We start from the raw sequence: 23,242 nt of genomic DNA, 5'->3' as shown, positions 1-23,242 counted from the left end.
TAAGGGCACATTGCTGGCTCCTATTCAACTTGTTCTCCACCAGGATGCCTAGGCCCTTCTCTGCAGACCTGTTTTCCAGCTGGTCAGGCCCCAGCTTGGACTGGTGCATGGGGTTATTCCTCCTCAGGTGTAGGAGGACACTTGCACATCCCCTTGTTGGACTTCATGAGGTTGCTCTCTGGCTATTTCTCCAGCCTTTCGAAGTCCTCTGAAAGGCAGCACAACTATCTGGTGTCTCAACCACTCCTCATGGTTTTGTCATCTGCAGACTTGCTCAGGGTGCATTTGGTTCCATCATCCAGGTCATTAATGAAGAGATTAAGCAGTATTGGCCCCAGTACCAACCCTTGGGGGTCACCACTACTGACTGGCCACCACCTGGACTTCATGCCACTGATCACACACACAGTTCAGCCAGTTCTCAGGTATCTTAGCAATGAAGATAAATTGCCATGGGTAGACTTGCTAATGTCACATGGAATAAAATTATTTGATTTAATAAGAGTTGGAGAGGCAAAGGCTGAATAATTAAAGGTGACACTAAGACTATAAAACAAGAAGGACAGTGAAATTCCGAATAAACAAAAAAGGGAGAAAAGAGAACATTCAGCACAGCTAAGAAATTCTTGTATAACGAGAGAGAGGGTTTGAGATGGCAGGGTGACATCAGAGAAGCTATGTCAGAAGCAAAGATTCACAGCAGGGGGAAAAAACTAAGTAACAGAAATTGTTTGGGAGGATGAGTTAGTCAAAATAGAGACGATAAAGATAAAAGGAGGAGGAATCAGGGTGAAAATCTGAAGGGTGCCAACAGATAGTGGAGAGGGAGTGGGTGGATCTATCAAAGGGGGTGCTGAAAGGAACAGTGTTTGAGGCAAAAGTAGAAATCAGAGAGCTCAGACTCACCAAAGCATGAGGTGGAAAGGAAGAAGCTGTGGAGAAGTATCAGTGGTCCCGAAGGCAGCACTAAGGAGAATCTGAATTGAAAGAAAGCCTTTGGCTTGGCTAGAAAAGAACATTGGTGATTTAGTATCAGCAGATACTAAAGCTAGATAATATAGAACGTCTGATAAATGCTAGCAGGGAACGAATGTTCAAAAGTCTAATTGGGTGTGGGAAAAGCTCAGGGAGGAAAGTACAACTGTGTTTTCAGGCTGACTGAAAGGCAGAGAACTGAGAGCAAAAAAACAGTTGAGGAAAAAGAAAAAACACAGTAGGACTGTGTGGAATAAGAGAGCAGAGAGAGAGAAGACCAAAGAAATCCTACCCTCGAAGGCGCAGAAAACAAGGAGAGGTTGGATTTAATTGAGGGAGGGACAAAACGGAGGAGGTAGAAAAATGGACATCTGGGTAATGGAAGCTGAGACAAATCAGAATAGTTTTTGTTGCCTTGAAAGGGATTTCACTATTTAATAGTAGCAAAGGATTGCACACTTTGAAACTGTCCCCTACAACTGCAAGATACAGAAGTCTCTGTAGATGTAGGGCCATATATTAAACTGATGCTATATTTGACCTTGTTTCTAGAAGGAGAGACAGGAGATTAACTTACCTGGAAGATTTCCAGTCACTGAAAGTGCAATAGAACTAGACAAAATATCATAAACTCTGTCTCAGCTGTGGGGCAATCTAGCCATTAGCACTGAAATGAAAATATTTGGAGAATCATTAGGGTCGATTAATGGATGTACAGTTCCTTGTGAGCTACAGAATAAAACTCTATGGGCACCCCTATTTTCAGTCTTTCTTCTTCAGAGGAGACTGCAAGGGACCACTAATACTATACCAGGCTTGAGGCTGAAGTATCAAGGCAGGATGTTTCTGACTTCTCTTAGTCCCCCAAAAGATTCCTTGGAGCCTGTCAACTTACTTGGGATGGTCTGGGAGGAGAACCTGGGCCTAGATGATTAGTTTAGGAAGTCAGTAGCTTGAGAAAAAACAATGGCCTTTCATAGTTTTCCAGTCACTAAATAATCATGGAAAAGGAGGCCAACTTCCAGCTTCCAAGCTACTTGGGGCTTACCAAACAGTTTATGTTGCTCAGAAGGGTTCCTGAGGAGACAGGCTCTGTTTGTGACTTGGAAAGGACTATTTGTGCCCTCGTTCCAAGGCTAGGTGCGACTTGTATGTTATGTACTTGTACTGCTGTGAAGGCTACAGTCCCCTTATGAGTGCCAGAAATTTGCCTCAAATCCTAAAATATCTATCACTTAAGTGCCAGCACAGTATGGAGCTGCTGTTTGTCACAACCTCACTGCACGTGGTGAAGTTAGCAGTGCTAACAATATTACATTGGCTGAATGTAGAATAAGTTATTGAACTACAGCAATAGTGAACCAGTTACAAAGGTTTTCAGACTGCCTCATATCGTCATCTGAAATATAAAGGGGTTGTATATATCTAACCCTGAAAATGCTAGGGCACTCTTCCTGCAATCAGTAAGATATATCTTCTTGCAGGTGATACCTAACTTCCCTGCAATGGGACAAGATAAAGATAAAGAAGTTGTAAGAGCTTTCTAAACATATTGTTCTCTCTATTCTTTATGTAGAAGAGTACCAAATAATAAACAATATGTGAATGAAAATGTGTTTAAACAAAAGGCCATCTGCCATTGTATGCCTTCGCATACTTAAGCTCTTTTAGTAGGAGAATGGCTTATTTTGTTTGCAGAATCATTTGCAGGCTGACCCTGTTAAAGATGTTAAACAACCAATAACTTTTTAAAAAGAGGTTGCCATCCAAATCATTCACACCGAAAGACTGAATTTTATCCTCTTTGAAAATTTTGAAATTTTCTTGCTACAAAAAATCAGAAACACAGTAGTCAGCTTTTTATTTAAAAATATCATGGTAGGAGGATGTTTGCAGATTTTTTATTCAAAGATCTTATATTCTTTGCACATACTTTTCTATATTGCTGCTTGACAAGATTGATTTCTTACGGGTTTACAGTATAGCTGTGCTGACTGACTAGTCAATAGCCCAAACAGCAGAGGGAACTACCAAGCCTTTCCCTCTTTGGGAGAATCTCTCTCCCTGACCTGGCCACTGGTTTTCATGAAGGTTGTATCGTTATGAATCTGGATGCAAATAGCTGTGTGGTTTAAGCACAGAGACTGGCAGCACAATCATATAGGCCTAGTCTCCTTCAGAAGCTGGGCACACAAAAACTTTAGGGGATCTGTGCAGGTCAATATATTAATAGGTCTGATGAGTAAGAGCATCTGAATTTACCACAACTCAAATCCATTTATAGCTAGTAAGAGGCAAGAATTTTGGTGAAAATTTTAGTCAGAAAGGGATCCAGAATCTCATTCCAAAAAATGTTTTATCTCCTTTACACTAGTCTGTCCTACAGAGAAATGCATAAAGACATGATTTCCCTGCTCTTGTCTCTCCTATCGATATTGATAGTACTTCTAACCTGCTTCTGAAATCTTCACTACAAGAAGAGTTAAAGGAAGTACAAGAGGGTGTTAAAATCTGACAGGGGGGATTTGACATGAAATGCTTGAAAACCAAAAACATATGTGACTGAGAACAATAAAAAAGACCAGGCATCCTTCGACACCTCAGAAACGTACAGAAGAGAACATGCATTACATACAGCAACTCACAAACCTTGCAGGTTTTTTTCCCATGACTCAGGAACCAGTCATTTGAGCGGGAAAATATTCTGGGCACCAGAAATCCAGGACAAATCCAGGCTGGATTTTAAAGACTGAAATTCATTAATAATTGTTGGCTGTTTGGTAGAAAATTAGTTGTGATCTAATTACAAGTCTTTGTGAATTAACGCTTGCACGGCAGAGCCAGCACAATATTTGGCCATGCAGTTGGTAGCGTATAAAGCTTTAGCAGCTAAGAACCAAATGGCTACCAGGATGAAATGTTTTCTTATTCAAAATATTACTAGGGAACCTTCACTGAAGGTGCATGGTAACTTGAATTTTTGAAACTTTCATTGTATTTGTTGTGTGACTCATCAGAGGATTTCATTTTTCAGTGTTCTTATTCTGGCACCCTGAACTTGCAGCTAAGTGACAAAACTAGGTACATGCTCATTTTATAAATGATCAGAAATAAACCCAGAAAGAACAAATGGAATTCTGGGCTTTTGGATTTATATTTCGTTTATTTTTAAACCATTAGAGTGCTATTTTTGTCTAATCATATACATTCTGAAAATCTATTAGTATTTTTAATAGCAGAATTTCTGTGGGGCCTACAGATTTGTACTTCGTGCTTCCTCCATTGACTTAACATAAGTTATGACTGTATAAATAATTTCCTTCCCATTGCTAACCTTTTCCTAAAGCTGATCTGACCTAGCTGAAGTTAGGAGCTGACCTTGGGAGCTCTCAGCCTGTAAGATGGCATTAGAGCTCGCCGTCCTCCTCCTGAGTGTTGGACTCCTTATTCTAATGCAATTCTCTCTCCTCGTGCACCCCAGACCCTGTGTGGGAGAGGGAGGGGAGGGGGAGGGGGAGAGGAGCTGCCTGCACCGCAATACTCCCAGTAGGACCTGGGGATTGAGGAAGGACTAGGCAGGGCAATGCATAACTGGGCAAGAGACCAGGATTGCAGACACCATGAGTATTGGCATCTAATGATTTTGATATCACTGAGTATTGGATAAATTCAGAATCACTCGCCCTGTGATATGTTGCTTTGTTGCCCATCACAACTAAAAAGCTGGTGCCAGTATAGCTACACTAACAGAGGCCTCTAGTGGGAGGACAGCAAATGTCAAAAAAAAAAAAAAAAAAAAAAAAAAAAACTTTCTAATGGTATATAATGGATGACATTAGACAAAACTCTCTTCTTCAGACGTGTGCTTATGCTGATGGTTCGATGGACCTAGCTGGCTAGTGGTGTGACTGCTTTTTTCACACTCCTAGCTGGCACAGGATAACTATGGAAAAACTCTGTAGCAACCAAGGTCGAGGTTCTCAGGGATATGTGAAGCCAAGGTTCATCTCAAGAAGGCTGCACTTGAGTACTGGCATCACAGAGTGAGGCCCAAGGTCACTTATGCCTGGTAAGAGGCAGGGTAGAGCTGGAAGTGTGCCATGTACACGTGCCATGAGGGCACACAAAGGACACTATATAGCAGGTGGGGAGGTTTGCTGAGCCTTCAGCAGCAGGGCAAGTTGCTATGTGAATTTGCTGTGTGGATAAAGACACAGCCTCACTGACAAAAGGAAAAGTTTTTAAAGCATCCTTGTCCTCATATGTAAGATTTTACAGCATAAGCTCTGACATTAATCTCTAACATTATCATAATCTTCAACACTAAATAGCTGCTGCTTTATTTCAACTCTGTAGGGATTCACTAGAACTTCTTTCACCAGGAGTGGTTAAATCATTCCTCAGTCCCCAGGCCCACGTCTGGCATATGTGATGCATCCTGGGCCTGGTTCTTTACTCCATTGTAACAGTTTTATTCCAGTGTAAAATTGATGGAATACAAAATCAAGCCTCCAGCTTCTCTGTTTGAGTTGCCAGTCCTTAGCTTTAGTACAGAAGAAAATAAATCAGTGTATCTGTTATGTATCTCTTGTCTTTCTTATCTCCAGAGGCAAAATCATCTTGGATAGGTGCCCTAGAGAGCAGAAAAGACAGTGTGTTTTCAGTTTTTGTGATATTTGTTGCTTCTTGGATCAGAAGATTACACAGCAGTCTCAACAATAAAATAAAACCCAAACAACAATAATCCACTGAGGTGCTAGCGGCCCAAGTTCCAATGAAGAAAAACACCCTCTGAAAACTTTGAAAAGAAATAGGAGACGATGGGGAGGCCTAATTTAAATGCAACTTTATTCTTAAAGTTGTTTGACTTCTGACTGAGAGCAGTAATACTGAAGAAAAACAATTGTACCACTCTACCTCATGACAGAAGTCCAACTAAAACCCTAGCAAGGTCCATGATTCCCAGGGAATGTGGACAGGGAGTAGGCAGATGTGACCACTGCACGTGTGCAGTCATCAGCAGCAAGCCCTGGAAGGGTATTACATGTCATTCTGCTCTCCTCTGTCCCATCACCACTTCTGTTTGTCCAAAAGAGGCCTCTAAAACTTCTGTCCCTCCCATCCCCACACTTCAGTTATCCCCTGGTTTCTAAAAGGATATGCAGATATAGCCTCGCATATCAGCTCCTTTAGCTAACGGTCTTTCCCAAAGCTAAGTTCTATGAAAAACAGGCAGATGCTTATTGAAAACATAATTGCTCTTCGTTCTTACTCATGCTTCGAAACAATCGCCTGTTATATACACAAACACACAACTATAAGAGCCTCTCTCTCTCCCTGAACAAACATATGCTGATACTTGAATGTTTGTGGTTAAACTGATGAGTGAGCTGGAAGCACAAACTGCTGGCATAAAGAGGGTTTCTGAGCTGGGTACGTGTTTCTCACAGCTGTTATGTTTTTCATAGCAGGCATGAAATTTACTTTTTGAAAAGACACTTCCTTTGTGAAATGGCTTCTGGCTTTAAGGAAAAAAAAACACATTCCAAGTTTTCTTTGTACATTTTAAGGAAAAACAAACAGGATACAAACATACTTAAAAAATTCTCTGCAGGTCACCTTTAAAAGCCTGCAATTTTCTGTAAAGGACTTTGCCGCATTTTCTTACACTAAGTCCCTTCTGTCTCATGTCTTCCCAATGCTCCGTATGTGCTATAAGTGAAAAGGCATCTCAGAAACATAATATCACATGTAGGCAACAAGATGCTTCCATGAAGTGGCATACTATCACAGTACAAACAGTTTCAGAAATCATCTGGGCTGGAGTGAGATACTATTTTAGCTTCAATGGTGATCTTAAAAGGTGCATCATACTGTTTTAGGGAAGAAAAAAAATGAAGATACATAAAGATGCTGTAGAAAACAAACTCTTAGAGAGAGAGTTTTTCATGCAGGTGACCCAGACCTATACTAGGTGACCCAAAATACAGAGGTTCTCTTCTGTGCTTACATATCTTTTCTGATGGATGTTCAAATCAAGATCTAGCTCAAGAAAACAAAGCAGTTGTAAGAACAGTCTCTTCATGCTTTCTTTTCTATGTAGAACAATCTTACTCAGCTACAACAGTTTAACTCTGTTATGCAGATCTCTTCCTAAAACGTACTATCGGGGTAATCGCTCAGCAAACATCCCAGGCAGACCTGTATCTGGCCATCAAGGGTGTATTTATCTTTACATTTGTTATCTAGAAGTTGGCTATCTAGTTTAAACTAGTTTCCTAGGCAACCTCTCTGGTTAGTGGAAGGAGAAAAATATATTCCAAGGGCAAAACTTTCCATCCTAAGACACATGTCGGGCACAAGTGGGATGAACTGCCCTCTGGTTGTGCCTGTGTCAGCCCACTAAACGAGAAGACATTCACATGAGTGAACTCATAAGAATAGGCTATCTTAACTTTTACATGACTAAAGTGAGGTGAGAAAAGTCTCACCACTAATGTGCTATCCTATTGAGGCTGCTTGTAAGCTATAAATCCAGATTCACTCCACCCTTGTTTAGGAACTTCACCAAAGCAGCCACTGGAGGAGTCAGGTTGCCTGAGGATCCTTCTATAGAGATTGGAGAAAGACGGACACATTCCCCAGAGTGAGCCATACCCCAGGGGTATTCTCCACAGAAGAATATGAGAAAGGCACTTTCAAGGACTATTCAGACCACCAAAGATCTGTTCAGTGACTAAAGCAGGAGCCAAGAGTGAGACTTTTCTTTTAGGCAACCTGGACAAGTAGTTAACATTACTCAGAGTGCCTCCCCGCTTAAATCCACCTGAACTGTGGACTTTCACATGTATAGTACAGCACAAACTGGAATGTCAGACTTTACTATAAGATAAGCAAAACCAAACAATACACTAATAAAGTAAATCCATAATCGTTGGAAATGTTAGCACTTAGAGACTTTTTTAGAGCAAAGCAAACTAAATGTTAGCATTATGGTTGTGATCAACTGTATTAAAAATAATTTTACAATAGGATTTCAGCCGTTAGCACAAATTGTGCTAAGTCATCTATATCTGTCCAATGAAATCATTTGTCTGTAATGAGTATACTTGTGCTTATTTTTAAGTGGCAGCTTAAAAACATCAGGCAGCATAAAGTGTTGGAGCCAACTGTTGTCCTGACATGTTTATTAATTTCAGCGCGGCACTTTTAGCTTTGGGGCTTTATTTGCCATTCAGATGTCTTTGCACCACACTCCCCAGTATTGCTGGTTGCAGGAGTGTGGTGCAGGGAGATGTGCACAAAGCTAGTGTATCAGACAAAAGCTGCTGAAGTGTTTCTGGCCTGCAGCTTGTCCTGGAGCTGGAGCAGTGTGATCCTGGCCGCAGGATCCTGCCTAACACCACCATTTCAGGTTGTTATGGTTTAGCATCCTTGCCCACCCCACAAACTCTGCTCACCTGGAACATCACTCGCAGGAGTAGGCGGACTCAGCTGAATGAAGAAATACCTTTCTTTTACCAATATCCCCTAATCCAAGTCCTACTCTGATATGCAGCTCCTTGGTTATTCTGCTATTTCTAGTTTCACTGTCATTATCTCAGTACTGTTGGACCATGGCACAGTAAGGTCACTGCTGCCACTAACCTAGTCTGGCCCAGTGCAACGACCCAAGGCCAGGTTAGCTCAGTCCCTCGGCCTCTCTCTGTACGAAGCCCTTCAGTCAAACCCCGAGCCCTCCCTACCCTTTCCCCTGTGCCTGCAGCTCCATACCAAACTGTCCATAAGGTCATGCAGACGCTCATGGCAAGGCGCATACTGTTCATTCATTCCCTTTCATCACTATGGTAAAAATAGGATACGATTAAAATTTAAGGAAAACATAAGCAAATGACACACCAGTGTCTGCACGCACCAGTGTGTGCAGAAATTATGCATGTGAAACAGTGCAACTCATACAAATGAATCTGGTGTTTTTCTTTCTAGAGACAGCACAGAGACATCTATGCCTCTACAACATATTATTACAGTATCTACATGTCATTTCATAGAAACTGACTTCTGGGCTCTCCCCTTGGTCACTGTGGACATTTGCCCATTTGCCCATCACCAGTAATTTTCATGTGCTTTCCTACACTCTGATTCTTTTCAGTGCTAAGGTGACAATATGAAGGTAATATTACCTTACTTTGAAGGAAAATCAAAACCAAATTCATAAGAGGGAGTGGTGGTTATCTGCTGGCAGTTGGGTTTGAATTATATATGTGAAGTTTGTCGGAAAGCTCAGAGCTAAGGGATTTCTGCCTATTAGACTTGTCAGCTCTGGGAATATTTAGATTCTGAATCAGGACTTAGGTGGGCTTCAGTGACATCGGTTTTGTCTTGAAAGGAATATTGGCAAATAATAATTGTGAGTTTCTATATAAGACAAACTTTGAATGATTTTTACAAAAAAAATAATGTGCTGACTAGGTGAGATTTTCTGCTGTGCTGAAAGCTTGTATAAGGTTTATGCAAAACCTTATTTTGAGGATGAATAAAAGACCTCAGAATAGGATGTGAGTGGGTGTGCATACATATATGGCTTTCATCCTCAAAACACTACTGAGAAAGGCAAGAAAAAAATGGGGTTGTTGTGTCCCAGTTAGCCAGTTAAACGTTCACAGTAACAGAAATAGTTACCAATTGAAAAATCAGCTCTTGATGTCAACATTGATATATATATATATCGGAGTCTGAGATCAGCAGGATTTGTTATAGGGAAACCAGAATGTAGGTAGGTTGGTAAGTAGTAATTATACATTAGTTATTATTTATCCAAATTCTGACCAAAGGCAATTCATCTCTTTCTTGGAACAGAGAGAGCAACAGTATAGGGAAAATAGTTGTTTACTCCATGTTAAACAGTTTACACGAATTTAGGAAGCTTGGAGCAGGAATTTGGATCTTGCCATAGGCTGAGCACTGTCCTACCGATCTGTCTTTTGCTTTCTCTGTGAAATTCTGCTTACAGCAGAACAAGCTGTTAGCCTGCATTGGAAAGCAAATGAGAATTATTCAACTAAGGTGTCTGCCATCCCTTCCCCAATAACCTTTGAACCAGTCAGCTGTTTTCAAACAAATTTGACAGGGGGACTAAAGTTTCCAGAGCCTGAAGTTCCTGAAAGATTTCAGAAACAAAATGGATACAAAAGGAAGAGAGAAAAAAACAGTGCCTGCGCCAAGGAGAAGGCTGCGAGCTCAAGTGCCCGGCTTCGTCCTGCCCGCCGGGCAGCCCGCGGCGCAGAGGCACGCTCGGCTCCCGGCCATCCCGGCTGCTCGGGACCAGCCACAGCTCCTGCTTGCTCCTGCCTGGCCCGTAGGAGGAAGCTGGGGGCAAGGTGGGAAAGAAAGGCCGAAGGGATGTGAGGCTCATCTGCCCCCCAGGTGGAAGAAGAGGAATATGTGGCGACACAGACAAATTGGTAGGAAAGGAGAAGTAGTTCTGCTGCTCGTGGAGCCTCCTGTTTAATAAACATCATCTAAACTACATTATCACGCACGAGCCTTTTCACTGAACTGATCTTCACCAAGGACATCACAAAGAATTGATCAACAAATACACATACTAGATATATATATATATGCATATATATACATATATATATATATGTGCGTGTGTGTATTTAGACCTGATTAGCCCTGCTTTTTCTAAGCTTCAGGTACATAAAGAAATTTCTGGTGTCAACATGAAGGGCAGCTTAGACACAGGGAAGAACATCAGTGAAAAGTGAAAATTCTGTTTTTCTTTCCTAAGCAGATGATGATATCTTGGCTTGTGGTATTTAGATTTGAAGTTATTACCTGTAACATTTTTACTATGTCTACCACTGTAAATGTATATGAAAACTCTTACAGCAAGTTAAAACTGATTCTAAACACCTACAATATTCCCAGAGCCAAGAATTCTTTTATCTTTTATATTACCTCAAATGAAGGTGAGTTTGAAAAATTTCAGAAATTTAACAGATGAGTTTTCAGAACTACAAAGAAGAGAAACTGATAAGGAAAAGCCAATTTATTTTACTGCATCTTTTATTAATTTCTCCTACTCCTTTCATGTTGCTGCCATTTCTATTAGATAAAGCACTGTATATTCTATATAAAAATGTATTATTATTGTATCACAGAATAAAATATTGACTAGTAATAGATGCTGGAAGCCATGTAGTGAACAATTATGTGACAGACAATTTGGAAATAACTTGCATATAGGAGAGATTTCCCCTCATTTTCAGAATGTAGTTGCATTATGCCTTCATATATAGGGTTTGTATTAGCAGAGAAAAATCTGTCTAAATGTGGGTACATTATCTATATCAGTATCAAGTTTTTTATACACCTTATTTAGCCCTTTACCTGAGCGTGACTATGACTACCATGGGTCAGCTTTGCATTAGACGTTTCATGTTTTCTTTAGATTTATATATATTGCCCTCTAATTGTGTTACTGGTTCCATTGCAGTCTTTCATTACAGCTCACTAGCGGCTAAACTTTGCAGCCTACTGTAAATTAGGAGCAGGCTATGATCCCATCTCCTTGCCAGTCTTACCCATTTATTGACTTTCTCTGAAACTAAGAGGCCTAATCTACTAACTTAGAATAAACATAAATTTTAGACAACTTAAGCATGACAAACTCCACTGGAAAGTTCAAATCCCAAAGACGTAAAAAAGATTTTTTTTTCCCATTGATCTCTCTGGATAGTGGCTGGAGGCATTACAAACCTTACTGTTTCCTGGCATCCTGCCTCTCTGGTAAGCTAATGGTTTGTATATTCCTCTTTTATCGCTTGTCTTACAGTGTGTCTTGCATAAGTCTCACTCAGCTCCAACCCCTCCCTTCTTTTGATCTCAGTTTGATTGTTTTGTTCATTTGCTGACTAGCCGCTCACAGCGCGTGGGGGCTGTTTGAGAAAGTAGTTCAGCACTAGGCCCATCACAGTATAATTTGGGAAAGAGTATAATCATCCCCAACGCAGTATGAGAGTTTACAAAAGGTGACAGCTGAGACAAATTAGTAATGCTTTTTTTATATATATATATACTGCAAGGACACCAAAATAGCCTAAACATTCTTTAGTTATTTATATTTGAAATAGAAATGCTCTTCCTGAATAAGGATTATCTAAAGGTTTAGGAGAAAAATCACAGGTTTTGGAAATGTGGAATGTGGCAACCATGTTATATTATCCCTTTCACAAATTAAGCAAGCTTTATATTAAAAATAGGGGGTTCTTCTAACCCTTTGATTTCCTGTCCTGGAGTCACGTTCCTTTGATGATTGGAAATTTTCTTTTAATTTCTAGCTTCAATTTTCCTGTGAACAGTTTATATCAATTTATCCTTGAGTCAGCATTGCCAGCTGGCTGAACTGAATCTTCACCTTCTCTGGCATTTACCTCCCTTGACAAAAAGCCATCATATCCCTCTCTGGTTTTGTTAACTTAAATAAACCAATTCCTTCTATTCTCTGGACATAAATAGGCTTCTTGTTCCTCTTAGTACTCCCACCTTCCATCACTGAAGTTCACAACTGTGTTCCTGGAAATGGAAAACTGTAAAGACTATAATTACACTAGTAAACTAGGGCCAGGTCATGGTCTTGAGTACATGATCATACAAACTATTAAAACGCTAACATGTTCCTTTGCACAATTTTAGCCCATGCCATCTAGCACTCCTCCAGCTAATGCATGGTCCAGGGAATAGCACAAGCCAGTGTCATTCTGAGTACATGGGTTTGGATGAATCCTGGACTTTTTGGGGGGTGGGGTGAGGGAGTGGAATGGAATTTAGGCTTATGAGCCTATTTTAATTACTAACAATAGATGTAGCCACAGTATTCAAGGCACTTCTGAGACTTTATTAACATGCGATCAACACCTCCATTGGAAGTACTTTGACTGATACTTTTGATAACTGCATTTGCTGTTTTCATGGACACACTACACTGATTACATCACATCAGCCAGCCTTTTGCAGTCAACACCCTTAGAAGCTGCTTTTGTCCGAGGCAAAGGATAAAGGGTGTAAACCCCCACAATTCACAGAGGTGAGAGGTGGGACAGGATGGAGAAACTAATCACTGTCAGGCCCTAAAGTGCACAAAAAGACACACCCAAAGATCAGCACATGGCTCCCAACCAAAGAGCCCAGGAGACAAGATGAGGACTCAATAGCTAGTGTCCTTGTCTTCCATCAGGAATCCTGGACAGGCCACCTGTATCCCAGCATTCTGATCCCTGCATGCTGGACAGACTGCCTGGATGTACAGTGTCCTGGGGCTTTTATGTGGGAGTGTGAGAGTGCATGAGTGAAATCTGTATTGTTTAAAAGTAAATCACTTTCCCCTCCCATTTTCAGGGAGCAGGAGGGAAGATGAGCTGGGAGCTAAGGGTGACCACGCACAGCTGGGGCAAAGCTCTCACCCATAGGGCACCATCAGCCCGCATCTCAGCAAGGTAAGCAGGGTCAGGCTGGTGGCAGGAGCAGGGTCTGGTGACAGCCCAGAGACCATCAGGCAAATGCCTAGTGATGAGTCAGGTCAGGATCAACCATGGAAGTCCCGTAAGCACACTGGCATGGGCAGAGGTTTACCTACAACATAGCTCGGGACAGGATGGAGGACCTAGGCCTGAACTGAAATGGGGCTCCAGGGCCCCTGGTCAGAGGGTATGGGGTGGTCCCAGGTGAGGCTGGTCAGGGCCATCAAAGCCTACTGGTGCATTCAGGGTCCTGATACCCATGGGAACTTTTACCAAGACTTTCTACATTATTGCAATATTATTTCCTACACTCCCAGGCATTTCCGAAAACAGATTCACAACCCCTGTGGGCAACCTGTTCCAGAGCCTAAGCGCACTCATGGTAAAGACTTTTTTCCTTTTGTTTGAATCAAAATTTCCTTAGTTACAACCTGTAAGTGTTGCCTTTTGTCTTTTTGTTGTGCACCTTAGAGAAGAGTCTGACTCTGTCTTTCCTAAAGCCCCCTTTAGATAGTGGAAGACTGCTATTAGATCCCACCTTAGCCATCTCTTCTTTAGGCTAAAGTCCAGTTCCCTTAGCCTATCCTTGTATGTCATGTGCTCCAGCTCCCTCACTAAGTGGTTTAGTGGTCCCTGCAGCCTGTTGACATCACTCTCATATGAAGCAGGCCCCAACCTTTATAAAGTACTTGAGATGGGACCTCGCCAGTGATGAGCAGAGGGAAATAATCACTTCCCTCAACCTGTGCAGTACACTGTTACTAATACAGCCCAGTGATGCAGTTGGTTTTCATAGCCATTATGATACTCTGCTGACTCGTGTTCAATTTGCTGTCCATCAAACCTCCTAGGTCCTTTTCTGCAGAGGTGCTACCTATCCAACCAGTGCCAGCCCTATACTGGTGCATGGGGTTGATCCATTCCAGGTGCAAAATTTGGCATTTGCCTTTGTTGAACTACATGAGGTTTCTGCTGGCCCCTACGTCCAGCCTATTGGGGTCTCTCTGAATGAAAGCACTGTCATCCAGCATAGGAACTATTTTCCCTAACTTGGTGTTGTCCAAAAACTTGCTGAGGTTGTGTTCTGTCCTACTGTTCAGGTTGTTATGTCTGGAAGCAGCAAGAGCAAGGCTGTTACCTAAGGAAGGTGAGCTGAGAGCCGAGGTGATTCCAGTCAGTGCAGGCAGTGCCCTCATCAACAAGGTGCAGTCCCTCAGGGGCTGAACACGGCAGGCAGAGCCAGGTGCTAGAAACCAGGGTCCATCAACAGCCCCCGACACGGCAAGCAAAGAACCAGGTCCAGAATCTATGCAGGGAGCCCAGTCAGAAGGTACATCCAGGGGGTCCACCCAGGACCCAAGCTACCTACAGGTAGCTACAGCCATCCAGCAGGCAGGGTCAGAGACAGGGCTGGAGACCCGAATTCATACAACATAGCTCAGGCTGGGACAGCGGGCCCAGTGCTGAATTGAAATGGAGCCTCCAGGCCCACAGGCACAGAGTGTGGGTTGTAGGTGGGGCTGGTGAGAGCCAGTAAGGCCTATTGGTGCTCTCAAGGCACTGACAACTGATGAAGACATTTCACAATATCAGCTCCAGTATCAAAATATGAGGAACATTGCTCATAAGCAGTTGCCAACTAGACTTCAAACTGTTGAGCTTTACCTTTTTAATCTGATGCTCCAGGAAGTTTTCCGCAAGCCTTGGAGTCTGCCCATTCAGTTCAGGTCTCCTCCATATGGCTACCTGGATATTGCTGGAGACCATGCAAAAAGTCTTGTTTAAGCTGAAGTGAAAGACATTCACTGTTTCTTCCTCGTTTACAAAGCCAATCTTTTTGTATTAGAAGACAATTAGAAGCTTTAGATATTGTTGGTAAATCCATGTTAACTGTTGTTCTTTATGTATCTGGGAATAGCTTCCGTGAGGCTTTCTCCATATTTTCCCATGGACTGGGGTGAGGCTGACGAGCCTGCTAATTCCCTGACCCTCATTTCCCTTCTTAAAGTACAACATTTGCCCTCCTCTAGTCAAAAACTAACCACCATGATCTTTCAAAGATGACAGCAACTTAATAACGACATTGGCCAGCTCCCTCAGCACTTTAGGAGGCACTCCATCTGATCCCATGGACTTGTCCGTCCACTTTGCTTAGGTACATACTTACATACGCACTTAAGTAAAGTGGACATAGGCAAGTCCTTGGGACCTATATCAGTCCTTTGCCACCATGGGTGTATATCTCTCCCCAAAACTCTGACATGGTCACAGAGACCAGAGAGGCCTAAGAGACCTTCTCACTACCCTCAGGATCCTAAACTCTGCATGGGGGATGGTCACTTCAGCCAAGGCTCCCATTGGCTATCACGTTCCTGACCAGTTCTTCCTTGTGTGAGTAGCAGAGAGCCTTCCCGAGACAGCTCGGCCAGCATCCGAATAAAAAGATTGTCAACTCACTCCAGAAATCTTTTATCACTGAGCTGCCTTCCTGGCAGATACTGGAGTGGTCAGAGTCTTCCTAAACCAAGAGACCAAGGTCTGTAGTCAGAAGACTGAAGTTCTCTGAAGACTTCATCCATCACATTCCCTTGGTTGACAGCAGATGCCTCCCACAGTGTTCCCCTTGTTGGTCTCCCCTCTGATCTTGATTGATCAGCTCTTGTCAGGTCTGCTGGCCATTCCCTGATGGAGCTCTGTGCATTTGAGCCCCTCCTTTACACTCCTCACCATGGAGTTTCACAGAGGATCTCCTGGACTCTTGTTCTCTAGCATCTATCCCAGATTACCATAATCATCCTTGATCTGTTCCAGGGCATGTCATTTTTCCCCACAAGAGTGACAACCAGTTGTTATCAAGCATTCATCAGTCTCAAAATGTACATCAAACTATATCCTGGTCAATCTTCAAGACCACCATAGTGGCCAATAGGACTACAGCTTGCTTATGACCTTGGTATATAAAAATCTCTAACATCTTCTACTTATACATTTCCAGACACCTTCAGTTTATGCTAGATGCAGCTATAACTTGCTTATAACATTTATTAATAATCTATTAATTCAATATAAAGTATTTATAAAAGTAGTCTTCATATAAAGTATAATTCATTTATCCATGGATATTTATTGTTGGGAGGGTGTGCTATACAAATCTTTATTATTAACAGAATGAAATTACAGTATGCTAGAAGAATCATTTATGGTTATAAAGAGAAACTATGCTGACACTTTTAATAGGACTGGAAATTGGATAGTACAGCTATTATACTGTATATATAATGTATAGTTTTTCATGGCTGAATAGCACTTGGCTTCATTCTTTGTTTAATAGCTATTTTGATCTACCACATTGCTCTAACTTCTATTATAATTCTCTGGAAATCATTTACCCCACGTAAGTAGTTTAATTAATTGCTACTCGATCACAGAAGCAAATATAGCCATAGCTATGTGCAACAGTAAAAATATCCAGGAGCAAATTTCAAAAGATATTCCTATATATTTGTACTGAAAAATATTTAAATTACCATTTTAAAATGTAATCACAAATGTGAATTGTGAAATGAAAGAAATCACAAATGAAAAATGTATAGTCAAAGGAAAAGCTCATCCAGAGAGAGGGCTGCATTTCAGTTCCTAAAAGCAAAAGATTTTAAGACCTGATACTTATCTGATATGAAATAATATATTTCTACTAACTTTCAGTACTTGATTTAATGACAGGCTGATTTATGCCAATGGGCAATTTTGCCAAACATCCATAAATGTTACATAGTGTGACTCAGAATCTTTGCTCCACATTTTTTCCTAACACTTCAGGTTTGCCTACAAGAAAAAGTTACTTTGCATTAAGAATATTCATTATAATCATGTCATACTAATTAGGATGCTTTATCCATGTTCAAGAAAATAGCTGACTTCTACTTCACTGGGAAGTATTGTTTCTAAGCGGAGAATGGAATTTCTCCTGAATGACATACTCAACTTTGGGAACAGGCATGATGCTTTTGCTTTGCTTTCAAACACAATGCATTGTGGGACAGTTTCCATGAAGACCTGAGGGATATTTAACAGAAGCCCATTAGGCTGGAAGGCAATATAATTCTGAGTATGGAATCAAATTTTTTAAATGGCAGGATTTGTTTCCAGACTTCCCTTATAACAATATAATTTAAACCTATAATCCCAATTTTCCATACTCTTTGGATGGAACGGACAAAAGAGTCACCCACATTTCAATGACAACATTTGGTGGTATGGTGCAACTTGTGCTTCTCTCTTTGATGCGTCACCACTGGATGACTGCAGCTTTTCAAGCCAGACACAACCGTTGGTCGTGGTTTTTGACACAGCAGCTACATCCTGCTGCTGTATTGAGAGAGACAGAAAATGACACTGGGAATGGCTGTTGGAACAGCTTCTGTGAAAAGCAGTTTCCAAGCTTGTGAAAAATGCTGACAGGTACAGACACATTAAATACAATTAGTGTTGTAGCTGTAGTACGACCAGAAGGAAAATGGATACTTTCCTGGTGATCTGTGCAAAGCCTACCTTAGAGGTTCAGTGGCAGTAAAACATAAAAACTCCTTTGTCTTTGCTGAAACTTGTGGTTATTTCCATCTGAAAGCTCAGTGCTCTACATTGCTACTGGTAAGTCATGATGAGGTACAGACAGCTCACCTCTAAGAAATCTTGTGATGAAGACAGGTGCTATCAGTTAATAGGTATCAACGTGTTTCAGGGCTTGCCATTCTCCAGAAAACTATTAATCGTTTTGCCATATCTTGGTGTACCTCAGTATAAAGATCATTGAATAGTCATTGACTGCACCATGACTATCATTGTGAGCAAAAGGTGGAATACAGGAAAACATAACTTGGAAAGCCTACAAGTTCATGCCTGCCAAAGGCTCAGGTTTGTGTTCTTTGTCAATTTTAACTCAAAAAAGTTATGCCCACCAACACAGCCTAATTCTGCTAAAATAGAGTAGATAACTAAAGCCATAGTTCTGATATACAAAAAGAGCTTTTAGGTCAACGAATGCAAAACAGTATCAATTGACATCACAGGAGGCTGAGAAGTTACATAAAAGGGACGGAGGTAAAATCAAACTACCTAACTAGAATTTGACCAACAATACATGCTTAACACTCTCATTGTGAGTTCTAAAACTAATACTACAATTACTACAGTATGGCAAACTCTAGTTAATTTGTATTTATATTCCAGAGATGTACTAGCCTCAGAGCCACTTAAAGAAGGTATCATGATTCCTAAATGATTTAAATTATGTATCCTTTAAAAAAGTTCTCTATTTGGAGAAATATATGGTGGATTATAATGGGTAAGAAATACTATAAATACTTGTGTACAGTATCTTGAGAATATATTCAGACATTATCAGTGACAGATACTTTTCATATACATCAGGATTATACATCTTTCTGATTCAATGAATCAAATAAAATGACGGTATAAGCATTTTAACATTGAACTTTTCCCAAGGCAAATATTACACTGATATCCTCATGCTGACAGAGATCTGATGTATGCACAAAGCATCGTACTTTTATTTCCACAAAACCTACATTAATATAAGTGATCACAACTAAAATGCTGTAGAGCATCAGCACACAAGGTATGAGTAAGGCTGATGGATTTGAGTCAAAGTCTATTTCAAAATCAATGTTTATTTTGCATTCTGATGTTTGACTTCAGCCTCTCCCCTCCCTGTAGAGCTCTCTGCTCCTTTCTAAAGGCCATCCACTAACAGCAAATTTCCTCATCAATTTCACCCTTTTGATCAATTTTAGACATTAAAAATGACCAGTAATTGTAGCTAGCAGGTTGGGAGGAGAAAGGCTGAGATATGTGGTAAGAGTGTAACAGAACAGGGTAGAAGAGAAGGACTGGAACCGAGCAGCAACTACATTTGAAATCTACAGGTCAAAGTAAGCATTACTGGTATTTATTAGGTAAAATTGAATACTGTTAAGACCTGCTACATAAGAGAAACTTATTCTGTTAAACTGCAATTCAAAGAAAGATTTTTTGTTCATAAAGGTAACATTAAAATTGGCAAAATGCATATTTAATTTTACTGGAACTAAAATGTGTTGGGAAAAGAAAGGGAGGAAAGCTATCTTGAATAATAACAGTCTTTTAAATCTTTACTGCCATACTATGGAAAGAAAACATGTTCAGCAGAAGTGGGCTGGTACATAATTGAGTCACAAAGGCCAGCACAAGAATGTTGAGTTTATAGATAATTTGAAATTCTTATATTGCTTCTCCTGAGCTGGGGAAAAAAAATCTGTTCATTCTAAAAAACAAAATCAGACTCTGAAATGACATTGACAGTCATTTTTATTTGTATTGGTTATGTGTTGCACAATTTATTGTGTCAGATCTTACCAACATTTCACCTACCTGTTTTTAGCAAACATCAAGAACTGAATTTCCATTATCATTTCACAAGGGTAGACTTTTTTGCCTCAGTTGTATCTCTTTGTCTTCTACAAACAAAATAAAGTGGAAAGAAACATCTTTGATTGGCTATGTAGAGAATTCCCAGCAAATATAAAACCTTTCCCCCTGCAGCTGCTGGCAAAGGGATGTATTGTGAACCAAACGCAGAAGTGGCAAGAATGGAATGTTTTCAATTATTCCCATTTAGTATGTACCATAATTAGAGCTGCCCATACCAAAAATCAGTAAAAAATCAGGGAGCCACACATGGCTCACGGATAGCACCAGTTCAGTTCGACCACACCTAAGAAAGATGATGCAGCCAGACAAACTGCTCTGTTAAACAACTGTATTCTGCTAAGCCTGAGTGAAACAGAATTAGGTGACGGCTCTTTCTTCTCAAAGGGATCATATACCCAGGGAGTTAGGTATGGTAGACTGTATCTGATCACTTTGAAGCTTGAGATCTAATGAACTTCATTTTTTGCATCCATGTGGCTACAAATACCGAGTCATAAAGTAACTCCTTTTTAAAAATAGTCACAATTTCTCAAATTGTGCCTGAGGACCAAACGAACTGTATATTTTCTTTTATTTACCATCTTTGAATATCACATCTGTTACAGAAGAAATTGTTATTACTAATTTGAATTCTTCAGAAGCTTGAAGGAAAACCTTTAATTGGAGGAAGCCTAACATACAAGCTGTATGTTAAATGACAAGCTGTACGAGTGTAAATGTTTCTATTCTAATGTTAAGAATAGAGTATCAAGCTGTTTGAGCGGTGATGCTGAATGCCAGTTTCAGAAACCATCACACCTCTGGATCACCTGAGGCAGTTGTGGCTTGCAGTTGAAAACTTCCGGCCACATGCACTTGCAGTAGCAGGTCTTTTCAGGCATCCCCCCACTCTTCTATACAGCTGTAGCAGAGGCAACCTGCTTTCAGCAGAGGCTGAAATTGTTTTTCAGACTAGGTCCAACACATTGGGCAAATTTTGGATTGCCTGACTTGAAATGTTGAGTTTTTAAGAGTATGTGGGTTCTAATCAAATTACGAATTATGGTAACTTTTCTCCTAGTTCGTGTGATAGAAGTATGACTCTGACTGTCCTGATTTTCTTTGATGGCTCACAAAAGCAGTTTATCTGGAAACCTTGTTGCCAGTACTGTGTAGCAATTGAGCAAAACGGCTTAGAAGGGAAGAAACAGGAAGATGGGCATCTGACTTGAAAGGACCTGGATGTCAAAATTCCATGTTTATTGGGGAAAAATGATTACCTCAGTTATTCAAAAGGAATTACATGTTGTCCTCTCTCCTAAGAGAAAGTTATCTATATGAACTAAGCTGTTCTGCACTTGAAAATTATGGGTGTGTTGCCTGATAGGTACACTTGATCGAAGCTGGAAATGAAAATAGGCTTTTTGCCTCAGTTTCTTTCTAAATGTCACTGCATAATGTGATTCACTACATGCCAGCAAGAGTGTACATAATCAGCTTGCTTTTTTAAGTACCATCTGGAATGCAAGTGGCTGAGCAGAGCCAGAGGAAAAAAATTCAGCAAAGAACTGGGTGCAGCATACAAATCAAACAATGTGCTCCTTTTCTTGTCGTAGCTGTATTTAGAAAAAAAATGAGGCAAGAAGATGGGTTACACTGTCCATCAAAGGTCAGGACATTCAGGTACTTTCCAATCTGAGTGAAAAGAAAACTGTAAATGAACATTAGTAATGGAGAATCAAAGTACACAATTCTACTATTGAAAAGTATTTGATTTTATCATAAAGATTTGAAGATGTGCAATAATTGATTAATGTGATTAATAATGCAGAGAGCTGATGTATGTTCTTTAAAGCCGATAGGTCAGCGGATGGGACTTCATATACATAAGTTCCAATATGTTGTATTTTGGTCTTCCTTGTTTACTGCATTATAACTGCTCTCATCTTCAGCAGAATATCTAAAAATTATGCTGAAGCTTAATTAATTGACTTGATCATGAAGAACATTCATCTTCACAGTAAAAACTAAACATTTTTATATCAGAAATTAACCTCAGTTTTGGACCATGCAAAGGAACTCTCTTCCTTTTAATTTTGACAGAAGGACGCACTCTTTTGAGATGAAGCAAAAAGCACCCATCTAAAACACCTGGAAAAAAATAAGTCATAATAAATTAGACTGAAATAATTTTATAATAGAAACAAGAATAAGCTAGAGGACGAGGCTACAGTGATCTTCAAAGTAGGCATATCCTGCCATGAGAAACAGCCGTGATAACAATTCAAATCCTTTAGATTTAAATTGCACTAAATTTAGACTAAAAAACTCTCTGGGATTTGCATATACTTGCTTCTTTGAAGTATGTATTCACACTTTTAAAACCTATTAATAACTAAGGATAGAAAGACTGGAAACTAAACTTTGGGAGAATTGCACAAACCTGATTACAGAGAGTCACCTGGAAAGGACTGGACCTATGTGCTAGCTTTGTGATTTTATTTAGACAGTAGGTATTACCAACAAGCTAACATTAAGCATCCTGCACTTGATTTCAAAAAAGATATATTTTATAGAGAAAAATGCTTGCCCAAGTGTAGCAGAATTGAGTATGAGAAAAAAAATACTGAGACCCATTTTTAATTATGTTAGAAAAAATGGGCAATAATTACAGAAATGCTAATGAAAAACTAAACATTTATCGTAATTCTTTTCCCAAGTTAATTTCTTCTATCAGTCAAAGAATATTTGATGCACTCTCTAGATAGGCAACTACCACACACTGGCCAAGAACCACTTAATATTCAATGTCTGCTTAGAAAGAGAAAGGAGGATTTCTTATTAAAATGCATGGAACTCTGAAATAACTAGTCAGCATTGCTCGAGCCAAGCCAAGGGCATGCTATAGACTTTTCGGTAACAATGTGTGTTGGAGTATAAAGAGTTTAGATTTCCGACTCATATGGTTATGCTTGAAGCAGCCCTATTATACACAGGGTTGAACAAAAAAAAAAAAAAAAACACACAACAATTTTGCTGGTATAGCTTTCCCCACCCCCCCCTTAAGTGGTTGTTTTCCTATAGCAGCACAAGATGCATCTTTGCTGGCCCACACTTTCAGGCGATGTTTGACTTGACCCAATCCAATATATCAGCACTGCTACACTGATTAAAATTGTCTAATCTGTGGTCCAATGGACTATAACCTAGGTTATATATAACTGGTTCAATGTCTGAACCACTAAAGCATTTCATATGGGGATCTGAGGGAA

Source organism: Dromaius novaehollandiae, chromosome 2 (genome assembly GCF_036370855.1).
Source record: "Dromaius novaehollandiae isolate bDroNov1 chromosome 2, bDroNov1.hap1, whole genome shotgun sequence".
NCBI lineage: Eukaryota > Metazoa > Chordata > Aves > Casuariiformes > Dromaiidae > Dromaius > Dromaius novaehollandiae.
The sequence above is the reverse complement of the archived record's forward strand: the minus strand, read 5'-3'. Positions refer to the sequence as shown.